The following is a 10,784-nucleotide window of genomic DNA, read 5'->3' as shown; positions in this document are numbered from 1 at the left end:
GAGGGGGAGGGGGGGCCAGCTGGTTCCTTCTATGGGGTGAGGGGAGGGGTGTGTCCAGGGGTCGGGCTGGAGGGGTGGCTTAGGGGGTCCGCCCAGCCCTTTGGTGGTGGTCTGTGCAGGGGTCATGCTCAATCCGCTGTTTTTGCTCGCGGCTCTTCAGAAGTGGCAGTTGGGTTTTTTGGTGTTTTTGTATCTTTTCATCGATGGTTTGCCCCAACTGCACGAGCACGCAGTTATCTTTAGTCCCTTATAGTTTCTTTGTATCTTGTAGTTCAGGAGATGTTTGTCCAGGTGCCGGCGCTGCAGCAAAGGGTCCCAGGTCCCCGCCTGTCTCATACCCACTAAATCAACAGTCATGGACCACACAGCCAAGGCTTTGGCAAAGACACATGCCTGGTACACGACCCGGGGCACCGGGGGGCGGAGCCTGCAGTAGGTGACAGCCATTCTGCAGGACCCATCATTTCTACAGGACCAGACCAGCGAGCAACATGGAAACATGGTCGGTATCACCGTACATCTTGCTCAGTGGCACGAATCTCTGCTGCTCCCACCAGGACACGGAATGCTTCTGATTCGCCATCGTGACCAAGAAGAGTTTGGGGGTCTTACACCTGACCTTCCTCACTGGACCTTCGAGAGTGACCAGCTGTTGGCATTATTAACTGTCAAATACCTCAATGTCGATGATAAATTCAGAGACCATGAAAACGACCCCTGGGTGGGTCCATGAACCCAGTGGACCCAGTGTAACTGGACACTGACCTGGACCCCATTTATTTCTTGACCCCCATAGGCCTCCACCCTAGCAGGGAACCACAGCAACTCTTCAGGGTTAGGGTATGGGTACCCCGTGTCCTACAGCCCTGCAAAGGAAGGGGTCCCCTTTCCCAAGCACACAGCCACTCGAGTGAATGGCCATGGTTACTTCTGGGGAACAACGTAGGGACCAGGACCGTGGTACTTGCTGTGATGTGCAGGGCTCTTCCCCTCTCCGAGCAGCAGGTTCTGGGTCTGAAAACAAACCCAAATCCAGCCGCAGGTCCAGGGCTGGACTTTTCAGTGGGACAGTCGCCACCCGCAGCCTCTTTCACCTCCATCCTCAGTCCCTTTCAAGAGCGGCTCTCTTGAGATACAGGCAACCTTCATATGTTTAAAGTTCACGGCCTGGTAGGTTTTGACAAACGTCAAACTTACCCCGTACATATGTTGTGTAAACCGCGGCCACAGCTGGGTGGTGAATGCACCCATCGCTCCCAAGGTGTCTTCGTGCCCCTCTCACCTGCCCCCACTGTGGACCTGCTCACTGTCGCATTTTCCAGAGTTTTCTGTCCATGCAGTCATGCAGTGAGCACTCCTTCTCCCTTTGGCTTCTTTCATTCAGCGCCATCACTTTGAGATCTGTCCCTGCCGTTGTGTGTACCAGTAATTCATTCCTTTTCATTGGTGAGTGGATTCTGTTACATGGATTTAACCCTGTTTGGTTTTATCTGTTTGTCTGCTGAGGGACAGGTAGGTTGTTTCCAGTTTGGGGTTTTTACAAATAAAGTTATTATGAACATCCACATACAAGTCTTTACGGGGACACACTCTTTTTCCTCTTGGGTAAATACTGAGATGTGGAATGGCTGGGTCATATAGTAGGTGTACGTTTGACTTTTTAAGAAACTGCCACATTGGAATGTAAATTGGTGCAGCCACTGTGGAGAACAGCATGGAGGTTCCTTAAAACACTAAAAACAGAGTTACCATATGATCCAGCAATCCCACTCCTGGGCATATATCCAGAGAAAACTCTAATTCGAAAAGTCACATGCATCCAATGTTCACAGCAGCACTAGTTACTATAGCCAAGACATGGAAGCAACCTAAGTGTCCATCGACAGATCAATGGATAAAGAAGATGTGGTACATATATATACAATGGAATATTATTCAACTATAAAAAAAGAGTGAAATAATGCCACTTGAGGCAACATGGATGGACCTAGAGATGATCATACCAAGCGAAGTAAGTCAGAAAGAGAAAGACAAATATCATATGATATCACCTCTATGTGGACTCTAAAAAAATGATACAAATGAACTTATCTACGAAACAGAAACAGAATCACGGACATAGAAACAAATTTATGTTTACCGAAGGTGGAAAGGATAAATTCGGAGTTTGGGATTAACAGATACACACTACTATATATAAAGTAGATAATCAACAAGGAGCTACTGCATAGCACAGGGAACTATACTCAATAACTTGTAATAACCCATAATGGAAAAGAATCTGAAAAGAATATATATATGTATGCATATGCATGTATGTATATATAACTGAAGCACTTTATTGTAGCGAACACAACATTTTGAACCAACTATACTCCAATTGAAAAAAAAAAAGACACCACCACCCTGTGCTGGGAAGTGCTTGTCCCGTTTGCACCCCTGGCTACGTGAGCACTCCTGCTTCTCCAAATCCTTACCTGCGGTTACGGAGGATCTACCTCATTTTAGCTCTCCCAGTTTCCTAATGATTAATCACGGAACACATCTTTGCATGTACTTATTTGCCATCTGTATATCTTTTTTGTAAAGTGGCTATTGAAATCTTAGACCTGTTTTTAGGTTGAATTGTTCATTTTCTTATTGTTGAGTTTTATGAGTTCTTTATATCTTCTGGATACGAGTCCTCTATCGGACATATGGTTTGCAAACATTTTCTTCCCGTTCACGACCTGATTTTTCCGTCTCTTTTTTTAAACTGAGGTATGATTGACATATAACACAATATTAGTATCAGGTGTACAACAGAATGATTTGATGCTTATATTTATTGCAAAATGACCACACGATGAGTCTAGTGAACATTGATCACCACACACAGTTACCATTGTTTTTCTTATGATGGGATCTCTTAAGATCCACTCTCTTAGCAACTTGCAAATATGCACTACAGTGTTATTAACTATAGTCCCCATGCTGTATATTACATCCCCAGGACTTAATTATTTTATGACTGGAAGTCTGTACTTTTTGACCCCCTTCACCCATTTCTCCCACCCCTCATCCCCATCCTGGGGCAATTACCAGTCTCTTCTCTTCTTGTGTCCTTTTCTCCACGTCCTCACCAACACTTGTTATTTGTTGTCTTTTGGACGAAAGCCATTCTGACAGCTGTGAGGTGGTATCTCATTGTGGTTTTGATTTGCATTTCCCTGATGATTAGTGATGTTGAGCATCTTTTCATGTACCTTTTGGCCATCTGTGTATCTTCTTTGGAAAAATGTCTATTGAGGTCCTCTGCCCATTTTTTAATCAGATTGTTTGGGGTTTTTTTGTTTGTTTGTTTTCTGTTTTTCTATTGAGTCGTATGAGTTCTTTATGTATTTTGGCTATGAACCCCTCATCAGATATATGATTTGCAAATATTTTCCCCCATTCCCTAGGTTGTCTTTTCATTCACTGCTCATTTCCTTGGCTGTGAAGAAGGTTTCAGTTTGATGTGGTCCCACTTGTTTATTTTTGCCTCTGTTGTCTTTGCTTTTGGTATCAGATCCAAAAAATCATTGCCAAGAACAACGTCAAGGAGCCTATGTTTTCTTCTAGACATTATGGTTTCGGGTTGTACATTCAAGTCTTTAGTCCACTTTGAGTGCACTTTTGTGAAGGCTGTAAGACAGTGGTCTGATTCATTTTTTTTGCATGAGGCTGTCTGTTCAGTCTCTCAACAGTATCTTTCTTTTTTTTTTCATAGACTTTTTTGTTTGATGTGGACCATTTTTGGAGTCTTTATTGAATTTGTTACAGTACTGCTTTTATTTTGTGTTTTGGTTTTTTGGCCCCGAGACAAGTGGGATCTTAGTTCCCCGACCAGGGGTCGAACCTGCAGCCCCTGCATTGGAAGGCGAAGTCTTAACCACAGGACTGCCAGGGAAGTCCCAACAGTATCTTTCACGGGACAGAAGTTTTTCATTTTGATAAAGGCCAGTTTATCCGTTAGTTCTCTTGTGGATTGTAATTCTGCTCTCATATCTAAGAAATCTTTGCCTAACATCACAAAGATTTTCTCTCATGTTTCCTTCTGGAAATCTTATCGTTTTAGGTTTTACATTCATGTCTATGATCCATTTTGAGTTAAATTTTGTGTATGGTGTGAGGTAGGGCTTGCAGTGGGTTCGTTTCTAGAAGGTACACAATTATTCCAGCATCTGTTTGTTGAAAAGTCTATCCTCTTTTCACTGTGCACCAAGGTCAGAAATAAATGGTACATAATCTAATCTATACCTCAATTAAAAAAAATCAAGAGTTCTGCACCTTCAAAAAATTAAAAAATAAACAAATGGTACATACCTGTGTGGACTCACTCCCGGGCTCACTGTTCCACTGGTCTCTTTGTCTGTCTTTCTGCCAGCACCACACTAAGAACTCTGCTCTTGAGGACTGTTAGTTCTCCAGCTGCTGTCTCTTTTTTCAGAGACGTCTGACTTTTCTAGAACCTTTGTATTTTCGTATGAACCTTAGAGTCCCCTTGTCCATTTCTGCTGTGAGGACGGCTGCATTTGGGATTGGGGTTGCACTGAAGCTAGAGATCAGTTTGAGGAGAAATGACATCGTAACATCACTGAATCTTGGGACCTGTGAAAACGTGAGATCTCTCCATTTATTTAACTCTTCTTTCATTCCTCCCAGCAATATTTTGCCATTTTCCATGAATAGGGCTTTTCCATCTTTCATCAGATTTACCCCAAAGGCTTTCATACTTTTTGATGCCATTGTAAACATTTTCCGGTTCAGCTTCCGCTTGTCTCCAGTATTTACCCATTTCATCTAGGTCATTAAATCTATTGGCATAAAGTTGTTTCTAATATGCCCTCCTTATTCTTTTTTTTTTTTAAAGAAGATGTTGGGGGTAGGAGTTTTATTAATTAATTTATTTATTTTTGCTGTGTTGGGTCTTCGTTTCTGTGAGAGGGCTTTCTCCAGTTGTGGCAAGCGGGGGCCACTCTTCATAGCGGTGCGCGGGTCTCTCACTATCGCGGCCTCTCTTGTTACAGAGCACAGGCTCCAGACGCGCAAGCTCAGTAGCTGCAGCTCACGGGCCCAGTTGCTCCGCGGCACGTGGGATCCTCCCAGACCAGGGCTCGAACCCGTGTCCCCTGCATTAGCAGGCAGATTCTCAACCACTGCGCCACCAGGGAAGCCCGCTCCTTATTCTTTTAATATCTGTAGAATCTGTGGTTGTCGCCTCTCTCATTTCTGATATTTGGAACTCATGTTCTCTCCATCTGTCTGTCTCTGTCTCTGTCTCTCCCTCTTCCTTTATAAGGTCCTGCATGTTCCAGGCTGGGTGTTGCTGTGATTTAATGCTTGTTATAGGCTCGGAAGCCAGGAAAGGACACAGCTCCTAACAGAGAGAATGGCTGCTCCTGCAAGCTCACAAAGTTCAGGGCAGCCTGGAATTCAGCGTCCTGGGGGTGTCCATCCAGCTGCCCTGACTCCACCCATCAGGCTCCCAGGTTTTCCCAAGCAGGACCGTGACTTTGGCCTAACAGCTGAAGGTTCAGACACCTGATTGTCACATTGGGGCTTATCTCCCGCTGTAGAGGCTTGTCTGTGAGCTGCAAGGGACCCGCTTTCACGCTCGGTTCTCAGTCGTGTGTGAGCTGCCCTCACGTTTTCACGGTCCTTCCGTCGAGTAACTTAGTCACAACCACATATTCCGTTATCCTTATGTCATCACCCCCACTTCCTCACCCTGGCATTCAGATGTTGAAATCACCACTCAGGCGACGGAGAAAAGATGAGAAAGAGGCAGCACTGGTCCCAGGGCCTCTCCCAGTTCTGTGCTCTGAGCGATATTTCTTTTTCTCTAATTCCCTTCTCCACTGCGCAGGTTTCATTCTGCAAAGGTGCATTATTTTCATAATCTAAAAAAAACAAAACAAAACAAAACAAAACTCGGTCTCTTTATAAAACACAAGAGGAAGTAGCCTTAGCAAGAAAAGATATTAATAATGTATGCGAGTGACAGTGTTGATGGCCTCCCAGCCCCGAGTGCTGCAGAAGTGTCCCCACAAGTCGCAGTGCCTGTGGGTCACCCCACCCCGGCCTGCGGGGGCCCTCGGGGCTCTGACAACCCCCCCCGAGCCCTTGGGGCGGCCCTGGAGGAGGGAATCTGTTAGGAGAGGCTGCTGCCGTATCACACAATCCACGTTTTTCTTCCAGCTCACGTAACAGCTCAGGTGGGTGTTCAGCAGGGCCTCCAGGTGGTGATTCCGGGACCCAGGCTCGTCCCAGTGGGTCACTCCGTCCCCTTCCATCGTCCTGTGGACAAGAGGGAGCATCTCATTCCGATGGGTGGAAACCAAGGTGCTCATGGGCTGTTCCCAGGATGTCCTTTGCCCGTGGACTGGGTCACATTCACGGCTGGAGACTGGATGGGAGAGCTGAGCTACCGGGGAGACCTGGAGCTCTGAGGGTGGGCGATGTCCACCAGCAAAGGACAAGAAGAGAACCAGGTCCAAGTGCGGAAGACACAACATGCTTGGGGGCCGTTGAGAAAAGTCAGCGAGGGGTAGCGTAGGAAAATGCCACCACCAGCTCTGGCCACCAGGTCCGTGGAGACCCAGGAAGGGCACTTAGAGGAAGGTTCCGGAAAGAAGAGGAAGAGGACGAGGCAGCTGGGTAGGGGGTCCGGTGTGGGCAGGGGTGGAGAGGAAGCAGCGATTTAGGGCTCAAAGCTACATGGAGGGATTGGCCGAGACCTGGGATATCAGGACGTCGAGGGCAGCGGAGGGAGGGTCCTGCCACCAGCCTGCCACCCCCCACGCACACACTCCCAGCCCCTGCCTCAGGGAAGATGTGATGGCATTTCAACCATGGCCTGAAACTTCTCCTTGGCTTCCGTTGCCCTGGGTGTGAGTGTTTTCACCCTGGAGGTGCCGGCAGGGCCCCACCTGGGCAGGAACGTGGGGACCACGTGGAGCATGTGGGTATAGGAAGACCAGACCGGAAGGGGCCGAGTGGACGCTGGCCGGGAGGGGGCCGGAGTCACTGGAGAAAACGATGATGGTGTCCTGAAGTAGGTGCCAGCCACGGGGCGAGGCCAGCCAGCTGGGCCACACAAGGGACCTGGAGGACGACCCCCAGCCCCTGGGCTGCGCTGGGCGCGGATGGTGTGAATTCCCAGAGCCGGCAGCCAGGCTGGGCCATGAGCAGAGCTTTGCCTCTTAACGGGTGCCTTTGAGATGTGCTAGGAGAGCTGCCAGTAGAAGCTGGGCCCGAAGGCCCTGGGCTTGGCGAATCTGCACACCTTCCTCTGGGGACCCTGCTGCTTACATCATGATTGACATGGGGGTCTTGGATGTGATATCTCAGGGAAGAGTCTGAGAGGAGGGAAGACGGCCTGGGACAAAGCCCCATGTTACCCCCAGTGTTTGAAAGAGGGGACAGGGGAGGGGGAGCCGGAGCGAGCCCCCAAAGGGGCCATGGCTTCAGGTGTGGCTGAATGACCAGGAGTTCGCCAGGTGCTAAGGGCACAGGGAGAAGGGGTTCTGGAACAGAAGATGGTCTCTGAGAGCCAGGAGCTGGGAGGGGTACCCAGGTGGAATCCCAAGGGCCCTGTGGATGCTGCCGCGGGCCTGGGTCATGGGTTGGAAGGGACCCCCTCGTGTTCTGGAAGCATCCTGGTGGCAGACCTGGGAGAGGGTGGGTGGTGGGTGGCGGCAGGGATGGTGCTGTGACAGCGGACCCTGTCGGGGTGGGGGGAAGACGGCAGAGTAGCCAGCTGGTCAGGGGCGCAGGAGCTTCCAACAAAGAGGAGCTGCAGGTGAGAATTCATCAGAAGGGGGCTGGGTAAGATCCAAGACCCACTTGACGTCAGCTACAGGGAGAGAGGGCCCGAAGGGCAACCCCACGTGACAGCCGGGGCGGCCAGATGGAGCTGCCCCGGGGGGGAATTCTGGCTCCAGGACACGCAGACCAAAAGAACAGGTGAGTGTGTAGCTCAGGAGAGGCCTAAGGAGAGGAGGCAGAGGTGGGGACCAGAGCATCCTCCTCAGGAGAGGAGGATGCCTGTCGGAGGTGGGGACCAGAGGAGTGCTCAGAGGACACGTGAGACACAGTAGCCCAAAGAACTGAGCCGGGAGCTTAGCCCTGTGCCCCAGAGCCGAGGACACAATCAGACAGCAGATTCACCCAAAGCCTCTCCCAGGAAGCCCCACTGGGGCTCTTACACTCCGGCTCACTCTTGGGGGAGATCCTAAACCTAACCCTAAGCCTAGCACTAACCCTAACCCTAACCCTAACCCGTGTAACCCTAACCCTAATCCTAACCCGAACCCTAACCCTAACCCTAACCCTTACCCTAGCTCTAACCCTAACCCTAACCCTAACCCATGTAACCCTAACCCTAACCCTAAACCTAGCTCTAACCCTAACCCTAACCCTAGCTCTAACACTAACCCTAACCCTAACCCTAACCCTAACCCTAGCTCTAACCCTAACTCTAACCCTAACCCTAACCCATGTAACCCTAACCCTAACCCTAGCTCTAACCCTAACCCTAACCCTAACCCATGTAACCCTAACCCTAACCCTAGCTCTAACCCTAACCCTAACCCTAACCCTAACCCTAAACCATGTAACCCTAACCCTAACCCTAACCCTAACACTAACCCTAACCCTAACCCTTACCCTAACCCGAACCCTAACCCTAACCCTAACCCTAACCCTAACCCTAAACCCTAACCCTAACCCTAACCCTAAACCCTAACCCTAACCCTAACCCTAAACCCTAACCCTAACCCTAACCCTAAACCCTAACCCTAACCCTAACCCTAAACCCTAACCCTAACCCTAACCCTAAACCCTAACCCTAACCCTAACCCTAAACCCTAACCCTAACCCTAACCCTAAACCCTAACCCTAACCCTAACCCTAAACCCTAACCCTAACCCTAACCCTAAACCCTAAAACCCTAACCCTAACCCTAACCCTAACACTAACCCTAACCCTAACCCTAACCCTAACCCGAACCCTAACCCTAACCCTAACCCTAACCCTAGCTCTAACCCATTGGGGGCCAGGCGGGGCACTGCACCCATTGACAGGTGGGGAAACTGAGTCTCGGGGGGAAGGGGCTCTCTCAGGGCTGGGGGAATCTGATTTGGCTACAACCTAGATGTCAGGCTTCAGAGCCCTCACCCTGCCAACAGCTGCCCAGACCCCACCGTGGCCTCCGTGTGCCAGTGGTGGGAGCCTGGAGCAGTCAGCGGAGGCCTGACCTGGCGATGCAGCTCCCAGAGCCGCAGCCCCTCCTCCCTGGGTCCTAAATGCTTCTAGACCCTGCTCTGCGTGGCCTTATCTTTCCCTTTGATCCACCTCATTCATCCTGAGCCTATCTCCCCTTCCTCTGCACGCCGGCCCTGGGGCGCGCTGGAGCCTGCGGCCAGGCCCCCAGAGGTCACCCCATCCCTCCCTGCCCACAGACAGGGCAGCGCTACAGGGCCGGGGCCAGGGGCCTGTCTTTGCTGCCTGCCTGTCCCACCCCCTCGCCCCCTTTGCCCAGGTGGGGCTGGGCCACTTGGTGGAGGACAGGAGGTCGGAGGGGGAGACAGAGGCTGAGGGCAGCTCACAGCCACTGGGGGCCATAGGGCAGCTCAGTGAGGCCCTACCAGAGCAGGAGCTGGCGAGGACCCCGCCTCCCTCTGTTCCTAGGGTGCGGCCGGGGGCAGGGCTGGCGTCACAGGATGGCGGGGAAGCTCCACCCCCAAAGCCAGGCCCAGCGCGATCCGGGTGCTGCGAGTGTGGGTGGGCGTCCCAAGGTTCTGCTCCTGTAGCGCCCCTCACAGGCGGGCTTTGTTTTCATCACGGCTCCATCTCAGCACCTAGAACAGAGTCTGGTGTCCACTGAGGCCAAGTACACGGTGAGTGAGTGAGCCAATCAGTGAATGAATGAATGAGTGAGTGAGTTTGTCCGCCTGGGCTCGGCCTCCCCCTTTCTTACTGTTTCCACTGGTGACCAGATTGGAAAGAGTAGCTGATAGTCTCCCACAACCCAATGCTCCAACCTCCCACCCGGGGCCCACCCCTCCCGGGGTGCTGGGCCTGCATGTCCCTGTGGGCCCCCATCTGGGGGTTCCGGGACCCTCCCTCCCCGGTTGCTGCTGGTTTTCTCAGCTGGATTTTTTTGTGCACCATCCCTGGTCCGTGCTGAGCCCTCCTGGCCTACAGGCCTTAGAGACTCCGTCTGGGACAAGGAGGGCCCCCCCCACCCGAGGCTCAGGGGGCCTCACCCCTCGCCTCGTGGTCCAGGGCTGTGGCGATGCATCTGGAGAGACGATGGAGCAGCGTGGGCTCATCATCCGGAAGACGCCCGGGCCAGCTCTGGGCCACTGCCCCCCCAGGAGAACGTGTCCCGCAGTGTGGACCCCCGTCCGGGGGAAGGGACAGGATGGGGGCTGGGGGGGCACCAGCGGGGACCCTCAAGGCTCGAGAACAACAGGACCGTTCCTGCGGGCCCTGAGGACATGCAGCAGGGGGGGACCCACCCGAGGGCGCTTCACGGCTCGGCCTTGAAGCGCTCACCGTCCTGCTGGACGTTCCTTTCTAAAAGTGGCTTTTTGGGGCTCAGCAGACCTGGGCCATCTCTGCCTGTTCTGGAAGGTGCTGCTGGGGAAAAGGGCTCTGGGAGTGGGGTGCAGAGGGTGCCCCTGAGGGAGGGGCCGGGGTCTTTAGTGGCTGAGCGGGCTGGAGTCAGCCAGACTCCCCCAGGGCTCTCTGACCCCTGA

General features: G+C 51.7%; 1 long non-coding RNA gene across 1 annotated transcript; it reads right to left on the bottom strand.

The window, feature by feature from the left end:
* Positions 1–2,847: 2,847 nt before the first annotated feature.
* LOC114484248 (uncharacterized) lies at positions 2,848–9,862 on the bottom strand. The gene is made up of 3 exons (XR_003676915.2): positions 9,669–9,862; positions 6,225–6,318; positions 2,848–5,921 (listed from the first exon to the last, which is right to left on the bottom strand). It is a non-coding gene; the product is annotated as an uncharacterized lncRNA (long non-coding RNA).
* Positions 9,863–10,784: the final 922 nt, after the last annotated feature.

The sequence above is a fragment of the Physeter macrocephalus genome, chromosome 18, assembly GCF_002837175.3.
Source record: "Physeter macrocephalus isolate SW-GA chromosome 18, ASM283717v5, whole genome shotgun sequence".
Classification (NCBI taxonomy): domain Eukaryota; kingdom Metazoa; phylum Chordata; class Mammalia; order Artiodactyla; family Physeteridae; genus Physeter; species Physeter macrocephalus.
This window is presented reverse-complemented; position numbering and strand designations above follow the sequence as displayed.